The following is a 21968-nucleotide window of genomic DNA, read 5'->3' as shown; positions in this document are numbered from 1 at the left end:
CCTGTTTGCAGAGGTGCCACCATACCAAGAGCATCAATTTACTGGAAGGATGTCGCCTCAGTGGTGGGCTGGAATGTGAGGCATTAGGGCTGCCTGAAAACTCTTTCAGTATATTATCTTTGCGTTTATTTAGGGGCCAGGCTGGGCACTGAAGAACTAGGGTAGAGGAATACATAGTTGGGCCACAGTTGAGCCAAGCAGCTGTCCTCAGATGTCCCGACATACATTTCCTCTTTGACCCTAACTTGTAAACTCCACCCAGAAAAACATGGCTACCTCGAAGTGGATACAATAGCAGCCCCTGGAACACACCTGTGCCCTGTGGTTGTCTATCAAAATCCTACCTCCAAACCAGATGTGTACTCTTCAAGACATGCCACAGAGGGCATGGTTTTCTCATCTCATCTCATCTCATCTCATCTCATCTCATCTCATCTCATCTCATCTCATCTCATCTGTTGCTTCATACAGATCTAAAAATGGAGGTTTAGATGCTTTAAGGCAGCCACTATCCTCAAATATCCCATTTCCAGTCCAGCTTAACTTGGGGTTGAGTGAAGTTGAGATCCAAACAGGCTCCAGGACCTTTCCTGTTTGTGGTGTACTGCCGAGCACCAGGGCAGGAGAGCCACCTGGCATGCAGTGTGGGATACAGGTCTAATCCAGCGTCAGGAAGCCTATATTTGCATATATTTGAATGCAGGATTAGTTTCCCTGCCACATCAGAAAACCTTTAAAAATGTCATAACTATTCTGTGGTGGTGAGGTGAGGAGAGGGCTCTCACGCTGTGAGATCCAGTATTTCTGCAGGCAGTTTGACATTCCCATCCTAAGCTTTCAACATAAAACCCTTGACTTTGTAGTTCAGTGCCTGAGAATTTAGCCTGAGGAAATAATTATGGATGCAGAGTTAGACCTACATTAAAAAAAATATAGGACCGAACTGTAAATGTGTTGGAAAAGTAGTATCAGGATTTGTGCATTAGGATAGAAAAACTAAGTCCAATTAGCTTAGGCCAAAGACTCACTATCCTGCCCTTTCTGAAGGTCAGCTGGTATATTAGTCAGGGTTCTCTAATGGAATAGAGCTGATAGAATGGGTGGATGAATGGGATATATATATATATATATGTATATGTATATATACATATATACACATACATATATACGCATGCACACACATATACTTACATATATACATATATATTCATCCAACTCATTCTTTCAGTTCTATTCCTTTAGAACTGATATATATATATACACATATATGTATATATCATATATACACACATGTATATATATCATATACACACATATGTATATATCATATATATCATATACATCATATATAATAAGCCATATATACCTGTTGGTCCAGACAATCCGGTGGAAAGGCTGAGAATCCACTTGATGTTCAGTACCTCCAACCTATGCACTGGAGTCCTAGAGGATTCCCGGAGAGCTGCTGGTCTTCAGTCTATGTTGGAAGCTCCCAAAAGTTGTCTCTAATTCTTGTGAAGGAGTGCTTCAGCTTCATCCAGAACTTGCCAGCTAAAGTGAGGGCAAACACTGGGAAGGTAACGATTCTGTAGATTGCAAATACAAGATTTTGTTGAGGGTTGAACGCTACATTCATCTGGTTGTGTGTGAGGGGAAGGGGGCAGGAAGGCCACAGGTCATGAAATTGAGAAAGAACAAGGACATGGGCGAGGGAGGAAATGATCTCATTATATTTTGACTTAAAAGAAAAAATAAAGTCGTCTTCTTCTGTCTTTTCCTCTTATTTGCTGCCACTAGAATGTGTGGTCCAGATTTAGGACGAGTCTTTCTGCTTCAAGTAATCTTATTAAGAAAACCCCTCAGAGGAGGGCCCAGAAATCTGGATTAGAGTTGATTCCAAGTGCAGTCAATTGGATGACCAAGTTTAAACCCCATTCCCCACCCCCAGCTGGTTTCCACAGCAGCTCACTGAAGGAGCCCAGGGCTCCACACCCCTGGAGAGCTTCTTAGGTCAGCATTGGTTTTGAGTCTGATACAGGATGGAAGCTACTCTCAGAATTCACACCTAATACTGAGAGTGAGGTGCTGCTGTCTTCTTGGAAAGACAGAGTTGATGGCCACCCTTACCAAGCCCTGGCTGTAGTCCTGGGTTATAAGTTCTCCCTCAGCCTGAAGATGTCTGATCAAAGGGATGGACTATGCCTAATGAGAATCTAAAAGACGGCTGAGTTGGTAAAATGTTTGTTGTACAAGCACGAGGACCTATGGTTGATCATTTGCCCATGTAGAAATCCAGATGTGATGGCATGTGCTCATAATAATTCCAGTGCTAGGCGAGGAGATGATGGTAGTTTTCCTGGATGTGATGGCCAGTTATCCTAGCACAACTGGTAAATCTGGGTTTTGGTGGATTGTTCTTGAGTAATGACATCTGAAGTGGACTTTGGTCATCATATGCATGTGTTCTCTCACACACATAAATACACACACACATACATACACACGTGTGTGTTTATGTGGTGTGTGTGTGTGTGTGTGTGTGTGTGTGAGAGAGAGAGAGAGAGAGAGAGAGAGAGAGAGAGAGAGAGAGAGAGAGAGAAGTAGGGGCTACTGGAGAAAGAAATAATTCTAAAGACCAATGAACATGTAAAACCATGCAGAAAATAGTTTGTATAATCTAAGGTAGAAACCTCTTGATAAGGAGTTGGCTGCCTTACTTTATGCTTTATATATGTAGTGTGACCATAACAACCACTGTCATGTACAATCTATGAAGACAGTGTTATGCTGGGCATGGTTTCAGCCCCTGCAGACACCAACTCAAGCTCACTTCTGTCTCCTTTCTTCCAAGCTTGACTAATCCACACAGAATTGCCAGTTCCCACATCTGACTAATCAGGGTCAAGTTCAGAACCTTGGTTTGGTGCCTGAGGGAGAAGGCCCTGTATTCTGGGTATCCTTCTATGAAAGCCAAGAAGGGATCTATCCTAGGACTCATCTCCCACAAAGAGAGGTCTTGTAGGGAAGACAGAAAATAGACTCATGACCCTGGTTCCTCCCTACAGTAAGGAACTTTCCACTCCCAGAGACTGGATGTGATTGTCAACATAGGAGACTTGGCAAGAACTAGACAGAATCATTGAGAAGTCAAGCCTGTGGGTGTGTCTGTCATGGAGTCTCTAGATTGGTGTGGGAAAACCAACCCTAAATGTGGGAAGCATCATGGTATGAAGTCTCCAGTTGAATAACCATGAAAAAGCAAACTGACCAACCTTCATCTGCCTTGTGATCAGCTGCCCCAGACTCCTCCAGCCATGTCATCCTTGTTCATTGTGGATTCTGCCCTCAAACTGTGAGCTGCAGTAAATCCCTCCCTAAGTTGTTTCTGGTGGGTATTTCACCACGGCAACGAGAAAAGTAAGCAATACACTGGCTCTTCTATGTTCGTTTGTTTGGTTTCTATTGTCGTGATGAACATTATGACCAAAAGCAACTTGGGGAGGAAAGGATTAACTTCTTTGATGCAACCCATGGACCCGTTGTCTCCAGTGTGCTAGGCTCTCCGCTACAACTCAGGCTTCATGTTCCCCAGTGGCCTCCTGGCCTCTCTCTAGGGACTCTAACCCAGCCACATGGTGCAATGCCTCAGGTTCTCTTCAAGAGCCCTTCAACTCTGGGGTCTCCACTGCAACTGAGGCTACATCATCACAGTGGCCTCTTACAGAGCCAAATCCTAGCAGCAGCTTTCCACGATCCCCTAGTGCCTTCAAAGCCAGTAGCACCAGGGAGACTCTTATACACCACCAGGTTCTGCTGCCAGCACTCTATACAGCCTTGGCTCCTTCTGGACCACAGTCTCCATGTGCTGACCCTGAGGACATACTTGTCTTAAGATTTCATTCATTGATACTGGTCTCTGTTAATCACAGCTGAGTTTTCTGTCCTAGCTAGCCAGCATCCTTTATCCTAGTAAGGCAATTATTTCATTTTCACGGTTTCTAAACTCAGATACATCACACAAACAGTCCCTACGGAATCTTTGCTTCCCTCTGAAGCCTCACAGGCCAGACTTCCATTCTCTGCATTTCCCTCAACACTCTTTTCTTCCAAGCTCCCACAGGATGGCCCCCCGAACCCCTCAGTGCTCAATGCTTCTTCCAGCCCAATGTTCCAAATGCTTCCTCAATTCTTCCTCCTCACAAACAACATGGATCGGTCGGTCACAGCAATAGCCCACTTTCTGGTACCATTTTTTGTTTCGGTTTGCTGTGCATTGCTGTGATAAAACACCATGACCCAAAGCAAGTTTGGGAGGAAAAGGTGATTTGGTTGACAGATCCCAATCACAGCCCTTCACTGAGGGAAGATGAGGTAGGGGCAGAGAGAGGAACTGATCCGTGGTGGAAAGATGCTTGCTGGCTTTTTTTTAAAAATGTAACCCAGGACCACCTGCCCAGCAGTGGCATTGCCCACATCAATCATCAATAAAGAAAATGCCCCCACCCAGACATACCCTCAGGCCAATCTAATGGAGGCAATTCCTCAACCAAAGTCCCCTCTTCCCAGGTGACCCTAGCTTATCTCAAGTTGACAAGAATGAACCGATATATTGTTTCTCCTATTCAGTCAGAATTGCAGAGTTGGTGACAACGTCCATTAGTCCCAGTTCTCTGCTTCAGTGTCCTAATTCCTAAAACCAAGAGGTTAAAAAAGAAGGTAAGAGGGAAAGGATGGGAGGCAGAGCAGCCCAGATCAACTCCTGCAAGCTAGCAGCGTTTGGAACCAGATCTCAGAGGACCCGCCTCTGCTCAGCAGACAGGTGCCTACAGGCTGGATCCATATTTACCTTCAAATGCTAAGCCTGCTTTGGGGGAGGATTTGGACAGCTGTCAAAGAGCCTATCTAGCTGTGGCTGGAAGACTCCAGGCAGTACTGGGAGGGAGCAGCTCCCAAAGGTCTTCCCACCCACCCACAGTCTGCACTATCCTGACAGGCACCTAAGGCAGGAGTCTGTAGGTTGACCAGTGTAGACCAGGGTAGCTCATAGCTCTCTGCAAGTGCTGCAGTGTGCTTAGAAGGATGCCCAGGGAAAGGCCTGACCCGGATGCTGCTGAGAAAACTCCCCCCCCACCCCACCCCCAGCAGCTCTCATTGATCGGTTCCCTGTGAGCAGTTTTGCTGGGTAGGATTTGGTTACATATCATTCTGACCATAAAACCACACATTAGTAAATGTATCTAATCAATTAGTTCTAATTAATTATGAACAGAATGTGTCCAGCCGGTGGGATGTGGTTTTCCCCCCCATTGGCTATAATTAGCAAGAGTTTAGTGATCGAATAAAGATACAATGTATGTGTGTGCTTGTGTGGGGGAGCTGTGTGGCAAGGGGCTAGAGAAAGAGCAAGTGGTTAGAATTCAATGGTACTCCATGCAGTACCGCTTCCTCCTGGAAGAAGACCTCCCTGCCCATAGTCCACCCTTCCCCACACCGTCCAGCTCCATCTGGCGTTCTCTCAGTATCTCAGGTAAAGGAAGTAGACACCATTCCACCTCTTTGAGGGACTTTGGGTGGGGGTGGGTGAGGGACTGGCAAGGTGCAAGAGGACTTGCTGCTCTGGATGGCACGGTAGAGTGGAAAGAGGTGGGAGAAGAGAGAGAGAACAGAGCAGAGAGCTGTGCTCCACTGCAGAGATCCTGGGGCCTGGCCACTGGTTAGATGCCCTTTCTGATACTGGAGAATGCCCCTTTGCTGGCAGAAGTCTGGGGTGCTGAGTCATTCTCTGTGAACGGGATTTGTGTCTTTCTCATTGGCCCCTCTGTGGCCTGTGTCTACTAAGCTTTATGACATTGTAATGTCAATGTACACAAATTGGGAGAGAGTTATTCACACAAACGGGTTTTAGAGGTTCCAATACAGGACTGGGGAGGCTCATCACTGTGAGTCTCTGCTGGGCGTGACAGCTATGACCGGGACAGCTTAGTGGGGAAATATGCCTATCTCATGGAGAGGCAGCAGAAGAGAGTAAGGAAGGGGCCCGGACCGCATTAAACACTTCAAGGACGTACCCTAGTGTGAGCGCCCGACTCGCCAGCAAAAAAGACGCCACAACAGGATCCTTCTGCACACGTTTATTGGGAGAGCTTGATTGCAGAGGCGAAAAGACCCCGAGCCCCAGAACTGGCGCTGCTTATATAGGCCTTTCCTGGCGTGTCTACACCCGATTGGTTATGCTTTCAGTATCTCATTTGCATGCCCCTGGCCAGTCAGTGGCTCGGCAAAAAACTCTACTGCACATGCGCACATTGGTTGTTTACCCAAACTTATGGGTGGTGGCCAGCAGTAGCCAGCGCCACCTTGTAATGGCGTATGTGGCTTCCCACACCCTAGTGGTGGTTAATATTGATCTACACAAACCTAGAATTAACTTGACAAAATCTAGAACACCTGTGGGCACATCTGTGCTGGAGGTCTAGCCTGAGTTAATAGAGGTGAGAAGCCCCACCCTAACTTGAGTTTTCTATCCTTCCATGGCCTGGAGTCCTAGGCTGAGAAAGAGAACCGATGCTAAGCACCAACACTCATCTCTCTCTACTTGCTGACTGTGGATGCCACATGACCTGTGACCTCACACTCCCGCTGACATGACTGCCCTGTTGTGATGGACTGGAACCCTTAAATCTTGAGGCCAAAGAATCCCTTCCTTAAATTGTCTTTGCCAGGGGTTTTGTCTCAGCAATGACAGAGTAACTAACACCCCCTTCAGCAATCTAAGGACTCATAGACTCCATTTCCTTACTGTTCCCCACTTCCTAATACTATAGCTTTATCTCTTGGGCTTTTAGAGGACACTTGACATAGAAAACCCAGCAGCCTCCTTGCTCTTGTATGGTAGAAAAGAAATGTCTTTGATTCTAGATTCTCTCAGGGACAAATTAAAGCTGAACTACATCTATCAGTGATGTTGCTTCTGAGTTGGAACAGTGTTAGGGACATTAGAAGCTAAGAGACAGGCACTTGCCAAATCGCTTGTGTGTGATAGTTCCTTATGGTAAATTCCTTCTCTCTGTTTCTCTGTCTCTGTCTCTGTCTCTTTCTTTCTCTCTGACTGTCTCTATCTTTCCTTTCCATGTCTTCCCACCTTTGTGTATCTCCATTCACATCCTATTGCTCTGCTCTTTTCAGAGTCATGGCTCCGTGAAGAGGGTCGAGGAAGGCTCCTCACTGCAGAGGAGTAGAGCACAGAGGTCTGAAGGTTACCAGGAGCTAGGTCCCTTTAGGAAGTCATTTAGTCAGGCCGGGGTCCAGAGGCAGGAAAGTTGTGAAGAAAAGGTCAAGGTTACTATCCAGAGTCCTCAAGGTGCCTTTGACTCGGGCTTTACTCTGAAGGTGAAGGTGTATAAATGAAGAGCTGGCTGCTCAGATCTATGTTCCCTCTGTTGGAAACAGGACCGGGGGGTGGGGGGGTGGGGGGGTGGAGGGCGCTAAGAAAATGTATGTACAATCCAAAGTATTTCAGCAGTACAGACCCGTTTTATCTCTGCAGACGGGTGAGTGGCCTTGCCAAAGCAAGCAGACAAATATAAGGCACAGGGCCTCTTTGTCTTATTCCTAAGACAAAGAGGTCCTGTGCCTCACTTGCAGCAATCAGAGCTTGGCCTCACATTTTTATGCCGTTGGTTACTTTCAAGCAACAACGTTGATAAGCGGAATGTAATTTTAAGCTCAGAGTTCAACCTTGAGCACATATTTTGATTTTAAATGATGACCCTGGGGGAACTTGAATTTTTGCCAAAGGACTGTTTTACAATTTCTTTAAATGAAGTTTTTCTTATTAACCCATTGATGGAAAGGACAGTCCATTTCTTTTACATGGTTCCACGCCTAGGTGGAGTAAGAGGCACAAGGTGGTAGCCGGGACTTTCCTGGCTGACGCTTGGACTGGTGACTGAGGGATGTTGGAGATAGGAGGGTCTAACTGTTAGTGAGTTAGGGGTGTTGGGTGTGGGAGAGTGTGGGTGCATAAACATCCCTCCTTTATTCTCCTTATGGGTCCTGTAGTCATGGCTGTCTGACCTTCAGACATTTCCCCTGGTCGCCTCTAGTTTTTAGTCAGTCTACCACAGAACATTCTTCAGGTTATCCAAAACCAGCCTTCTCTTCTAGAGCTCTCTGTCATCTACCACAGCCTTACTAGGGTGACCTTTCAAATCTAGCACTTACTAGAAAAAAACATTGGCCCCAACTTGAATTGAAATAGGGCATTCTACAGAGTGGCCTGTGGGACTGGAGGGTAGGGCATGGGCATAGCAGAGAGTGGGAAGACCACCCCACTTCCCAGATCTCCCTGAATCTTGCCCCTTGCATTTTGGCACTTTCAAGGTTGGGAGCAGAGGAGACCAGGGGCTTGGTGTTGGTGGGGTTTCTGGAACATTCCCTCTGATAAAACTCTTGGTCAGAATGTGTCTTTGTTCTGACACAGGACTCCTGCCTGGGCAGAGAGGGTCTTCTGTGATTCCTGGGCCTGGAAGAACACTGGGGAAGACTGGGGCCTTCTCATCACAGGGCACAGCCTCTTTGGGAAGGAAACAGTGGATTTGGTGGTGTAGGCAGGGCAGAACCCTTTGTATATCAGTCTTGCCAGGAAAACACTTAGTTCTCCCTCACCAAACTCCAGCAGTGTGCAGTCGAACTAAACCAGGACACCCTTGGGTACTTCACAATCCAGGGCTGGCACCCACACTTTCCTAAGGACTGAAGATTCTCCTAAGCATCTAATGAGGCCCAGAAACCCCAGCACTCATCCAGTTGGGGTGCATCATCCCTGTAATCAAGCAACTCCAGCTCCCCCACAGGGGTCTCAGAGGCTTCACATTTGGCCAGGACCAAAGTGAGTGAGAAAGAGGACACAACTTTCCTTCTCTAAAGTCCTCGAGGGAATCTTTGCCTATGTGAGAGCTCCAGGCATCTCTTCCCTCTAGATTAGTGGGTAGGGATGAAGGGCAGGAGCAGGGCTATCTAATGCTCTTGGTGTTGCTATGAGAATACATGTCACTGCTGGCCCCCACCTAAAGCATTTGCCCCAATTTTCAAGAACCAAGTTAGCCCACTGCAAAGAACTCTAAAATGTTAATTTCTCACCAGAAGAGCTTGTGCAGTAAAGGCAAGCAAGGTGAAGGAGATCCTCCCACCCCGCATTCCCCTTCCAATTAGGCTCAAACCACACCCAAACACCTGTTTTCCCAGAGAGATAGATCCTTTACTAAGGAGGGAAGACAAGTCACCATGGCTGCTTTCTGTCCTGGAGAAAAACAGCAGCAAATGACCTTGCAGGTGTAACTTTAAAGGAGAGAAAAGGGGGAGACTGTGTTAGAATGGGCTAGGATGCAGTGGTGTATTTTGATTGGGCATGTTAATTAGGTGAACCAAAGGGGGCTTTTGATTGCTGGACATCAATACTTTGATAGCTGGACCTTTGCAGTCAGCCTCAGGAGGAGGAAGGAGCCAAATAGGGGAATAAGCCTTGGGGGCTAGCTTTAGGGATGCAGTCTACCTTTTTTTATTTTTTATTTTATTATTATTATTATTATTATTATTATTTGCAAGGCAGAGGGAATGGGGAAGGGCAAGGCTTGCTAGAGCCATGTTCACGGTCCGCTGTCTAGAGTCCCATCAGATAGGATTTCTTTTGCAACAGTAACAGGCACTTTGGCAATAGCCTTCTTAGAATGAAAAAGAAACAATGTGGCTTAGTCACACATGTGCAGCCTTGTCCCATTCCGGTGACCTCCGTGTCATAGTGTTGCAACAAGCCTATGACATTCAAGTAGCCTTAGTATCATGTCCCTATAGGCACAGATACCCAATGCTAACATATGTTACCATGTTAGAGCAGTGGTTCTCAACCTTCCTAATGCTGTGACCATTTAACACAGTTCCTCATGTCGTGGTGACCCCCCAATCACAAAATTATTTTCATTGCTACTTCATAACTGTAATTTTGCTACTGTTATAAGTCATAACATAAATATCTGTGTCTTCTGATGGTCTTAGGTGACCCCTGTGAAAGGGTCTTTAGACTCCCAAAGGTTCTTGATCCACAGATTGAAAACAAACTGATATTAGATGGTCAACCTGTCTTAAAATTTAAATAGGGCAAAGCCCTGATGTGCTCTGGGCTCAGACTTTGGATATAAACTCACTGAGCCAATACCAGCATGAATCAAGCTGCTTCCTTGTAAAAAACCTCAGAGACCTATGGCCTTGTCTGAGAGTGGCTATGATGGTTTCTATATGCTTGGCCCAGGGAGTGGCACGATTAGGAGGTGTGGCCTTGTTGGACAACAATCCACCAATTTATTGGTAATTAGCTGGAAGTGACTTTTATGATGTTCCTCCCAAATCCCACTTTTGCTGAGGTCCTTTCCCTCTTCCTCTAACTCAGTGCTACCTCGTAGTTCTTGGTAGATTGCATCTTGGTGCATTCTTTGACCAACAAGCATCCTATCCCGCAGAGAACAGGCTCAATACGTCTTGTAAAATTCTCGCACTTCTTTCTACAATTTGCATCAGTGATAAGAACATTTTTTTGATCTCTATTCAAAAAAGATATAATTAGAATACAACTGAGAGATCACTGTCAAGACCAGCAAGGCCCGAAATCCTGTCCTAGTTAGACGCTAAGAAGTCAATTTGATGGATGTTGACAGAAATAAACAGATGAAAGATTATGTTTTTTACAATGAAAGTGGTATCCAGAGCACTTGCCTAATTGCATTGATTTTTTTTTTCTCTCCAAGGGCGACCATGGTGATGCAGTGGGTTGAGATACAGGCTATGCATGCAAAGGGTTTGTGCTGCTGGGGTATTATGGGGAGCAGAGAACTCTCCAAGTGAGTAAAGTCATAGTTGAGTGAATGTCTTTGACACAAGCACAGTTATGTCAAGGACCCCAATGTCTCAGCCCCATGGCAATGGCAATGCCTTCCCCAAGGGAGTCTCAGGGGGATGACAGCATCTTCTTTTGGGGTTTGAGTCTGAATGTAGACAGTATGTGTAAAAACTATCTAGTGTAGCTTTCTCTTCTGGGATGTTTACTGCCTGAAGACCGCTCCCCTACCTACAGAGAGTAGCTAAGCCTGCCTCCTGGATGCAGCTGCATGCCATAAACTCCATCTTCTTGCTCAGCTTTATGCAATAACCCTGCTTCCCTGTTCAACTCTTGATTTAAAAAAGTATGCTGAGCTTTTGGAAGCTGCAATTTCTACTTCAGAAAGCCTAGTCCGTCCAATCCCAGCCTTCAAGCCCTGCTTCTCTGTCTCTGTCTCTCTGTCTTTCTCTCTCTCTCTCTCTCTGATTCCCTCACTGTTCCAGTTGAATCCATCCCTTGAGCCAGGCTAGATGTGTTAGAGTATCCAAGGCCAAGACCTCTTACACAAGAACTGCAAAGGCACCAGGCAGGCAGCAGGTATGCGGTCACTGGCGATCACATTGGGCTCCTTTGACCTCTGTAGGTGCTTCATCTTGCTGAGATTCTAGAAACTAGTTCATCTTGCAATCTGCCACACCCAAGAAGCCCATGAAGGAACACACCAGGCCTGTGGCAGACTGTCATTTCCACCAGGGTCATTTCACACATCTACATCAACACTTCTAAGTGTCGTTGTTGCCTCAGGGTACTCCTGGCTCCTCAGCCACATCTTAGGAGTAGTTGAGTTGGGGAATGACAAGAATTGGGCTTTCTTGATCAGAATGACTCTCTAGTGATATTCTTGAAGAAGAGTTGAGGGATTTGAGAGAAGAGCACTTATCAGTTACTTTTCTGTTTCTGTGATAAAATACCGTAGTCAAAATGCAACATGTGAATGAAGGCAATCACTGGGGCTGATGGTTTTGGAGAACTGAGAGTCCGTGATAGTGGCGAGGCTTAGCAGCAAGCAGATAACTGGGGTAGGAACAGGAAGTCTCGGGATCACCTCTCAACTGGGCACGCTCAGAAACCGGAGAGGGCCAAATGGAAATGATGCAAGGTTATAAACTCTCAAAGCCTGCCCCTAGTGATGTACTTCCTCCAGTGTTCCTAAGGTTGTATAACCTCCCCCAAACAGTGCCACCAGCTGGGGACCAAGTGGAAGAGCCTCTAGGCAGCATTTCTTTTTTTCTTTTTTTTTTTTTATTACGTATTTTCCTCAATTACATTTCCAATGCTATCCCAAAAGTCCCCCATACCCCCCCTACACACACACTTCCCTACCCACCCATTCCCATTCTTTTGGCCCTGGCATTCCCCTGTATTGGGGCATATAAAGTTTGCAAGTCCAATGGGCCTCTCTTTCCAGTGATGGCCGACTAGGCCATCTTTCGATACATATGCAGCTAGAGACAAGAGCTCCGGGGAAATGGTTAGTTCATCATGTTGTTCCAACTATAGGGTTGCAGATCCCTTTAGCTCCTTGGGTACTTTCTCTAGCTTCTCCATTGGGAGCCCTGTGATCCATCCAATAGCTGACAGTAAGCATCCACTTCTGTGTTTGTTTGGCCCCGGCATAGTTTCACAAGAGAGAGCTATATCTGGGTCCTTTCAGCAAAATCTTGCTAGTGTATGCAATGGTGTCAGCGTTTGGAAGCTGATTATGGGATGGATCCCTGGATATGGCAGTCTCTAGATGGTCCATCCTTTCATCACAGCTCCAAACTTTGTCTCTGTAACTCCTTCCATGGGTGTTTTGTTCCCACTTGTAAGAAGGGGCACAGTGTCCACCATTGTTGGTGGGATTGCAAGCTTGTACAACCACTCTGGAAATCAGTCTGGCGGTTCCTCAGAAAACTGGACATAGTACTACCGGAGGATCCAGCAATACCTCTCCTGGGCATATATCCAGAAGATGTCCCAACCGGTAAGAAGGACACATGCTCCACTATGTTCATAGCAGCCTTATTTATAATAGCCAGAAGCTGGAAAGAACCCAGATGCCCCTCAACAGAGGACTGGATACAGAAAATATGGTACATTTACACAATGGAGTACTACTCAGCTATTAAAAAGAATGAATTTATGAAATTCCTAGCCCAAATGGATGGAACTGGAGGGCATCATCTTGAGTGAGGTAACACAATCACAAAGGAACTCACACAATATGTATTCACTGATAAGTGGATATTAGCCCAAAACTTAGGATACCCAAGATATAAGATACAATTTGCTAAACGCATGAAACTCAAGAACAATGTAGGCAGCATTTCTTATTCAAAATAACATGCTGCCTTCAGTAGACTGAAAGTTGGTTTCAGTCACCTGCAGGATAGGGACCCCTGCAAGCTAACGAGAAGCAAGACATGGGACAGTCACACAGGCTGGTCAGTGTCCTTGGCTATGTGTGCAACTTCACTATATCTTTCCTGGATCTCCTTTTCTTTCTCTTTATCTCCTATTTCCATTTAAGCTTCACTGCCTAGTAGTTTAAATACCCATCGGGATGTAAGTTACCCTGTAAGGACATGAAGACCAGAAATATGTAAAAGACTGCTGTATTATATTGGTCCCTCTGCCATAAGGAGAAACAGTCCCAGAGACTGAGAAGTGTTCTATATCTCTGGCCAGAAAGTCTGCAGCGCCGTGACAAGATGCTCATCACTGTTTCTAAGTACAGTCTCAGAGTCTTCCATGCCTTCCACGGGCACATGGTCATGCATGCACACACAGAGACATACACATATGCACATCAAATAAAAAATAAATCATTTTAAAAACAACACTTGAGAGTAGCAGTAGGGTACAGGAATCCTGTCCTAAAACTTCTAGTAGGTGAGGGAGGCTGAAGGTTTCTCAGTCCACACTGGGCTCAATGGATCCGTTTCTCAACAAAGTCCAAGTCAATCTCAGGACAGCAGAATCCAAGCGAGGTGTCCCTTCCTCCCATGTATCCCACCTAACACAGAGTAAAATCCCAGTTCTGCTTCAAGTCTGAAGCAGCTAACCCAGTCCTGCCCTCTTAGCCCCTTACCTCTTCTACTCTCGCCATGTTGAATTTTCTCGTGCTTCTAGCCCAAGTAACTTTGTATCTATATGTGTCCATTTCTGAAAGGAAGCATGTATCACTTTCCAATGCCTGCTCTGTTTTACTTCATGCAGTAGGTCCATAGAAAATAGATTTTTCTGGTCTCCTGTTTCTTGTTAGTGTATTGCTTCAAGAGGGACAGTACCAGTAGAATAAATAGATGTAGAAAAGAGGTGTTCTTGATTACCTTACAGGAGCTGTACAACACACACTGGGTAGTCCAGCAATGGCTATCGGCATGCTGGAGAATCAGAGACACTGTCGCTGCTCAGTCCATGAAGCCGGATAGCTCAGCAACCCTAATCCTAATGGCCTGAACGTTGCCGGACAGCCGCTGGTTTTCGATCTATCTCAGAAGGCTGAAATATATGGGTTCTAATGTCAGTAGAAAGCCAGCAACAGGACAGACAGGCTTGCTAGAAAAGGGCAGAGCAGATAGATACAATAAAACAGCTTTTCTCGGTACCATTGTATGTTTGGGCAGCCAAGGGTAAGATCTTCTCCATTCTGTTAATCCTTCCAAGTGACACCCCCAGAGACTTGTCCAGAGACATGGGTCTCAGTTGGTTCCTGATCTAATCAAGTTGACAGTCATGGTTACTCATCACAGTTAGCCATGTGACCAGAGGCCAAGGCCCCTTATTGATTGGTGAATAAAGCTGGCCTTTGCCTGTGAACTGGTAGAGTTTACAGGCCATGCTACTTGCTATTTTTTTTTTCTTTTAACTTTTTATTGATTTGTTGTGAATTTCACATCATGCCTTCCACTCATCTCCTGCCCCATTGTACCTGCCCTCTGCCCTTGCAACCTCCCCCATAAAAGAAAATATAAAACAAATAAACAGACAAGCTAGAAAACATCTCAGCATGGAAGCTATACTATGTTACAGTGTATCCTACAGTATATCTATGTCCCTCTGTCCACACATCTTTACTTGCAAGTGTTCTTTGCAATGAGTTTTTCTGTTTTCAAGCTCTGGTTCGAGGTCTCTGGCTTCTGTGACACCATCAATATTGAATGGTCACTGGGACTCTTCCCAGTTATCCTGTTGTTGCCCTGTGTCATGGAGATCCTGCTGCTTTGACTAGCAGGACCTGCCCTTTTGTGCATTCTAATAGTTGACAGATGATGTAGATTTTGGGATGGATCTCAAAGCCCTGGATCTGGGCCTGGGTGGTAAGTTGAGCTGATCAGTCTGCTGGCTGTCCCACATCCGCACCACCAGGGTGAACGCTCCAGCTCTGCTCTGGTTAACCCACCCAATGCTGCCACTGGCAGTAGGCAAGGTCATCTTTCTCGCTCTCATGCCCTTGAGGCTGGCTCACTCACTCCCATGCCTCCAGATCCAGCTCTGTTGTGCTTCCCAGTTGAGGCACAGAGCCCACTCTCTCAGGTGCTGTAGCCAGTGAGGGGCGGGGCCAGTGAGGGAGTGGGGCCAGAAAGGGGCAGGGCCGATGATGCTGCTTTCACACCCTCAGTGGTGGCTCGCCCATGCCCACTCCATCAGAGCCAGCCCTGCTGTGCTGCTCAGGTGAGGTACAAGGCCTACAATCCTGAGTGCCGTAGCTAGGGAGAGTCAGGGCCAGCTCATCCATTCTCATGATCCCAGCTTCGGGTCTCCTGATGCTGTAGGTGGTGAGAGGTAAGGGTGGGCAGGGCATCACCTCTGCACCTGTGCTACCTTGTGGCAGATGGGTGGCAGGGTCAGCTCTCCCATGCTCACACCCTTGGGCAGCTCATCCATATCCCTGCCACGAGGGTCAGCACCACTGTGCTGGGCGAGGTGCAGGGCCTCTCTCCCAAGTGTTGCCACCAATGAGAGGTGGGGCCAGCTCTTCAGAGTTTCACAGCCAGTGAGGGGTGGGGCCAGTTCTGCATAGCCCTTAGACATCTACAAGGTCCCTGGTAGCTGCCAAGACCTGGGACATCCCAGTGGTCTTTAGTGGTAATATGAACCATGGACATGGACACTGACCCCTGCCACTGCACGGTCATAGACCCAGACATGGCCCTCAGTGGCAGCATGGGCTGGGACTTCATCATGACCTCAGGTGGCAGGACTGGCCACTCACAAGAGGCTATTCCTCTCTATCCTTGCATGTCCAGTTCCACATCTCTTCAAAATGCTCAAACTCTTCCTGCTCTCCTCATCTCTTTCTCTCCCATCAGTCCACCACATACTTGCACGTTGTGATGGCTTCTGCTACAGGAGGGCCACCAGGCTGGTGGGCCTCTAGTGACCTCCTCTGTCTATGCTAAGTGTTATGGTGGCAAGCAGGCCTCTGGGTGACTACAGTCTGACTCTCTTGCTTCTTGCATTTACAAAAGCAACCTTCTCCTGATCCCGTGGGTCTCCGTCTTAGGTCCAGCCCAGGACTCCGTCCCTTCTCACAACCCCACCTTTCTTGCTCTGGCCCTGCAGCCATGACTAATGCCTCAGCCTGACAGCATAGTGCTGGAATGTGTGCACTGTGAACGCCTCATTCACATATGGAGTAGAGACTCTGCTAGGCAGCCAGGTGGATGCTGGGGATGGAGCGAAGGAGACCCAGTCCCTTTGGAGCATACAGAGGAAAGAAGAGACTGCTAAAAGGTTATGCAGACAAGTAATTTTATTTTGAATCTCCTTTTATCCCTCCACGTTAATCCCTTCCTAGCCACCTGGACATTCCCACTGTGGGGCCCCTTGCAGGCCTGCCTTCTCCTAACGAAATGCAATGTTCTAGCTTTACTCCACGGCCACCAGCAAGGTAGCCTAGGTCTGGGTGCCCCGCCCAGAGAATAGAGTGAATGAAAATGAGGACACTGACTGAGTTGGCAAGCAGAGATGAATGGTTGGAGGTGGTAGAGGGAAAAAGTGGCTGAAGAGACAGACTCTAGAATTTGGAGTTAAATGTAGTGGATGGCGGAAGCCAGCAGAAACGAACGATCCATACACACCATATGAGAGCCAAGCCAGCAGCTTGGTTCGGAGAGGCAAAGTCCTTTGCCAGGGAGCTCATGTATGCCTCTCCTGGGCTTCAACATTACATGAATGAAATGGGGACATGACCACGCTTATTAATTTTTTGTGGTTTTTTTATCTCAATATATATGGATTCTAAATAAACAAATGTAGAGATAAATATAAAACTGCATATATGAATATGCTCACATTTATTCTGCAGTTTGTTTGTTTTTTACTTCTTCACTTTACATCTCACTCACTGCCCAAAAATATGGAATGCTTCAGGAATTTGCAATGGCATCCTTGGGCAGGGGCCATGCTAACCTCTGTGTAGTTCCAGTTTTAGTGTATGTGCTGCTGAAGCGAGCGCGTGGCCACTCTTATGTACAGCTGAGGAGGTTTTTATTGTACATGTGAGGGAGAGTTCAGCCCGAGGCATCTGGAAGAATCCAGACTGACCATGGCCAGCAGACTGAGCTAGGTCAGGAAAGGAGGGAGGGGGAACGATAGAAGGAGAGAAAAGAGAGGGGACAACAGAGGGAGAAGAAACAAAAAAAAGCACATGGCGGTAAAAGCAGGTTTTTATAGGAATCCGAAGCTGGGGGAATGGAAGCAGAGCCCCTGGGTTAGGAGAGGTTTAGGGTAGGGAATAACAGAGTGAGAAGAGCGGAGAGGAGGTCTAGGTACCGAGTGATCCTGGTGGCCTGTGTATGCTCTGGGATGCTATTAGGCAGCTCAGCTAGACATTTGTCCTAGGTTTCTTTGGGATCTGACATAGAGGACCCAAGAGATGGCCTAACTTCTAGATACATTCCCAGCTGTTGCCTGCTGATCACAGTTCAGCCGATTGGCCTCCTAAACCACCTCAGTGAACTAAGCATGAAGAAGGATGCAGAAGTTAGAAAGCGGGGATTGGCTAAGAACTCAATGATGGAGTGTTTACCAGCATGCCTGAAGCTTTAGGTTCAATTCTCAGTGCCACAACAAAAAGTTAGAAATTGTAAAGTTGAGTTCTACTCCCATGTCTACTCTCTATGAACTGAGGGACTTTGAAGAAACTGCTTACCCTTGTCAGAAGATGGAGACAGTGGCAGCCTCTGTACTGTGACAGAGCATTTGCCTCTGAATTGAAACACTTTCTCCCCAAGGGAGGAGACAGCCCCCCAAGCCTCAGGTAGTCAACAGAATGTCACATGACTGGGAAAGCAATATGGCTGCTGGCATGGCAGCCTGTGTCCATACCTCTAGCTTTGGATAGAGACTGGTATATCCCTGAAGCTCATTTGCCAGCCAACCTAGCTCAATTGATGAACTTCAGTTCAGCAAGAGAGCATGTCTCAAATATAAAGGTAGAGTATAGGAAAGGGGGGAAAGATGAAGGATGCTGACATCAGGTCTGTACATGCATGTGCACACATGATTCATTCACCACACAAGCATACACATACACAAAACCTCAGCCTGTGTGAGACCCATGCTCCAATGCCAGGGAAGGAGGAGGATTGTGGGAAGCTGGCAGGTTGAAGAGAATTTGAGGGCCTCAGACAGAGAAGATATACTAATTCTTTTTTAAAAAGATTTATGTATTTATTTACACTACAGATCTCTTCAGACACACCAGAAGAGGGCGTTCCCCAACAGAAACAGATCCCATTACAGATGGTTGGGAGCCACCATGTGCTTGCTGGGATTTGAACTCAAGACCTCTAGAAAAGCAGTCAGTGCTCTTAACCGCCAAGCCATCTCTCTAGCTCAGAGAAGATATACTTTTATCACTACACACTATGCAGGAAGAAACTGACCAGCAACTAGTCACATTACTATATACATGAACTTCATACATGCAGACAAACACACAAATAGATCTAAACACAGAGGTAGACACACAAGCCTATAGATGGACAGACACAGGCATATGAGGCTCCATGCCTGAGTACATTGTATTTGAGATTAGAAGGCAGTGAGGACTCATTTATATTTAGATATCAAAGTACTGACATGGATATCCAGTCTGAGTCATTTATAAATGACAGACACTGGACATCCAGGGGACTATGAGTCAGCCCCAAACGGCTGACACAGGATGTTCAAGGACTCCCAAAGTGAACAGTGATGTAATCTGTTGTGTAACTATTTTTGGCATAGTATCACTTTTGTGGGAGTCTATACAATATGGCCTTGAGGTTGGTGGCTTGAGTCTTTGCCTTCATCAGCCTGCTCATGTGTTTGTGGGTGGGTGTGTGTGCCAGTCTGAGTGTGTGCCTGTGCATGGTTGTAGGCAGCCTGTGTGTGCCTGGGTTCCTGACAGTGCCTGCTTATGTAGTGGTGCACAAAATGTGTCTTATCTGCTTGGAGTTGAACACACTGTTTCTTCAACCTCCCAGCTTCCCATGACCCTCCTTTTCTGGCATTCAAGTAGGACCCCACAGTGTGCAGGGAGAGCTCTGTAGTGTAGAAAGAGCCTCTGGCTTCTGACCCAAGCCTTTGTTAGTGAGATACAGTCTGTAGGCTTCTTCCTTGTGAATGTCTGGGAGCGGGGTGGAGATGGACCAGGTTAGCAGGTCATTCTGATTCCCTGAGTCCCCTCAGTTTCCTGATATGACCCAGCTATGGGGATTATTAATAATAAGGAGCTGTCCTCCCGAGAGCAGATGACAGTGAGCAAGGAGATGTTTTCACGAAGCGTTCTGAACACAGTATTTATGGACTCCAGTTATTGGGACATTTATAGATTGGATGCGAAATGTAAAACATATGGTGCGCTCTTCCAGGAACACATTCAATCCAGCTGCCGCCCACAGCCGCACTGCCGCCCACAGCTGCGTTGCTCTTTCCTCCGAACACTCTTCAGAACATTTGTGGGGGTGGGACCCCTCCCATTCACAGGAACAAGGTGAACAAGTGTCTCTTCAGGTAAAAGGCTGGTTCCTTTTGGTTAACATTACTCTGTCTCTCAAGGTTAACATTAGCAGGGCCCATCAAGGAGTGTTCTTCAGGGAAAACGTGGCTGGATTTTTCACCTTTTCTTGTTCCTTCTTGACATATGAAAATGATTGCATGTGGCTGGCAACTTCGAGGAAAGACTTAAGCACCATTTGGAGTAGCATCCCTCGTGGTCAGGATCTGGCTGTGTGTTTTCAGGTTCTTGGTCTCTTATCCAATGAATTGAAAATCACCACTCATACAGATTTGCAAATGAAGCAAGAATGCTTTATGGGAGCAAATCAATAGTGCGGATTATAGAGGAAGACACTGCCCAGATCGATAGTGGGTCATGTTCGTGAGGCTATGTAAGGGTCCCAGACTGCAGCCTGGGGTCTCTTTTTATGGAGTTCATGGGAAGGAAGAGCTGGTTACTATGGAAATTTGTTTGAATGCTTCTCTACTTTGATTGATAGATTAGACCATACGTTCACTTTTCCTACCGAGCATGGCCCCTTCCCATAGCACAGTGGTTCTCAACCTTCCTAATGCTGTGGCCCTTTAATGTGGTTCCTCAGGTTGTGGAGACCCCCAGCCATAAAATTATTATTATTTTGCTGCTTCCTAACTAATTTTGCTACTGTTGTGGATTGTAATGTGACATTTCCAATGGTTTTGGGTGACCCCTGTGAAAGGATCATTCGACCCCCAAAGAAGTTGCATCCAATGGTCTCAGCGTTTGGAGACTGATTATGGGATGGATCCCCAGGTATGGCATTCTCTAGATGGTCCATCCTTTCATCTCAGCTCCAAACTTTGTCCCTGTAACTCCTTCCATGGGTGTTTTGTTCCCAATTCTAAGAAGGGGTAAAGTGTCCTCACTTTGATCTTTGTTCTTCTTAAAAGAAGTGGGAGTGGGTGGGTAGGGGAGTTGGGGGGGGGTTCTGGGGGACTTTTGGGATAGCATTTGAAATGTAAATGAAGAAAATACCTAATTAAAAAAAAAGTAGTTGCATCCACAGGTTGAGAACCCTACCGCATCTGATTTTAATCATACGGATGCCTACTTGTAAAGCTGGTCAATGGGGGGTTCTCCCTAAAAGACAATGAGAGGACTTATCCTACTATACACGCACCCAACACCAGTTCAGGCAGGACTGGTATCTCTCTTCTTCATAACATGATACACTGAGAATACAGGAGTGGAAACTGTCTGAATTTGGTTGTTACCAGGGACAGGGAAGCTTATACCTTTGTTCAAAAATAGAAGTATGTGAAGCCCAGTGCAGGAACAGTAAGGCAGGGTGGGTGGGGAGAGGTGGGAATGGGTGGGGATGGGTGGTGTAAGTTCTGAGTTTCTAGTGCATTATCTAGAGAGGGGTTATAATATATATTATGTGTTGATGAAGGAACTGGGTACCAAGTGTATAGTTATTACAAGAATTGGGTGTGTGTGTGTGCATAATGCCAGACCAAATGTGTGGGTTCTAAGGGGTCCTAACCTGTCTTGCTTATTCTCGCCTAGTGTAACCTTTCCCTTGCTTGCTTGTGTGGGTCAGAGCTGACCAATCCCAAGCCTGGGGTCTGCTCTGCACACCTCCCTTGGGCTACCAAGATCTCTAGGAAATGTATTTATCTCCATTTCTTTTCCTGTTGCTATGACAAAGTACACTGTCAAAAGCCACTGGAGGGAGAAGAAAAACTATTTTAGCTCACAGTTCAAAGGTGTCATCATGGTGAGCAAGTTTTTTTTTCCAAATTTTTATTAGGTATTTTCTTCATTTACATTTCAAATGCTATCCAGAAAGTCCCCCATCCACCACCCCCCCCCGCTCCCCTACCCACCCACTCCCATTTCTTGGCCCTGGTGTTCCCCTGTACTGGGGCATATAAAGTTTGCAAGACCACAGGGCCTCTCTTTCCACTGATGGCCGACTAGGCCATCTTCTGATTCATATGCAGCTAGAGACAAGAGCTCTGGGGGTACTGGTTAGTTCATATTGTTGTTCCACCTATAGGGTTGCAGACCCCTTCAGCTCCT

At 46.5% G+C, this 21968-nt stretch overlaps 1 non-coding gene across 1 annotated transcript; it reads right to left on the bottom strand.

Moving 5' to 3' along the window:
• Positions 1 to 17270: 17270 nt before the first annotated feature.
• On the bottom strand, positions 17271 to 17375 carry LOC115032374. Its single transcript, XR_003838053.1, has one exon. It is a non-coding gene; the product is annotated as a U6 spliceosomal RNA (small nuclear RNA).
• Between the last annotated feature and the right edge of the window lie 4593 nt (positions 17376 to 21968).

This window comes from Mus caroli, chromosome 1, assembly GCF_900094665.2.
Source record: "Mus caroli chromosome 1, CAROLI_EIJ_v1.1, whole genome shotgun sequence".
NCBI classification, from domain to species: Eukaryota; Metazoa; Chordata; class Mammalia; order Rodentia; family Muridae; genus Mus; species Mus caroli.
The sequence above is the reverse complement of the archived record's forward strand: the minus strand, read 5'-3'. Positions and strand labels throughout refer to the sequence as shown.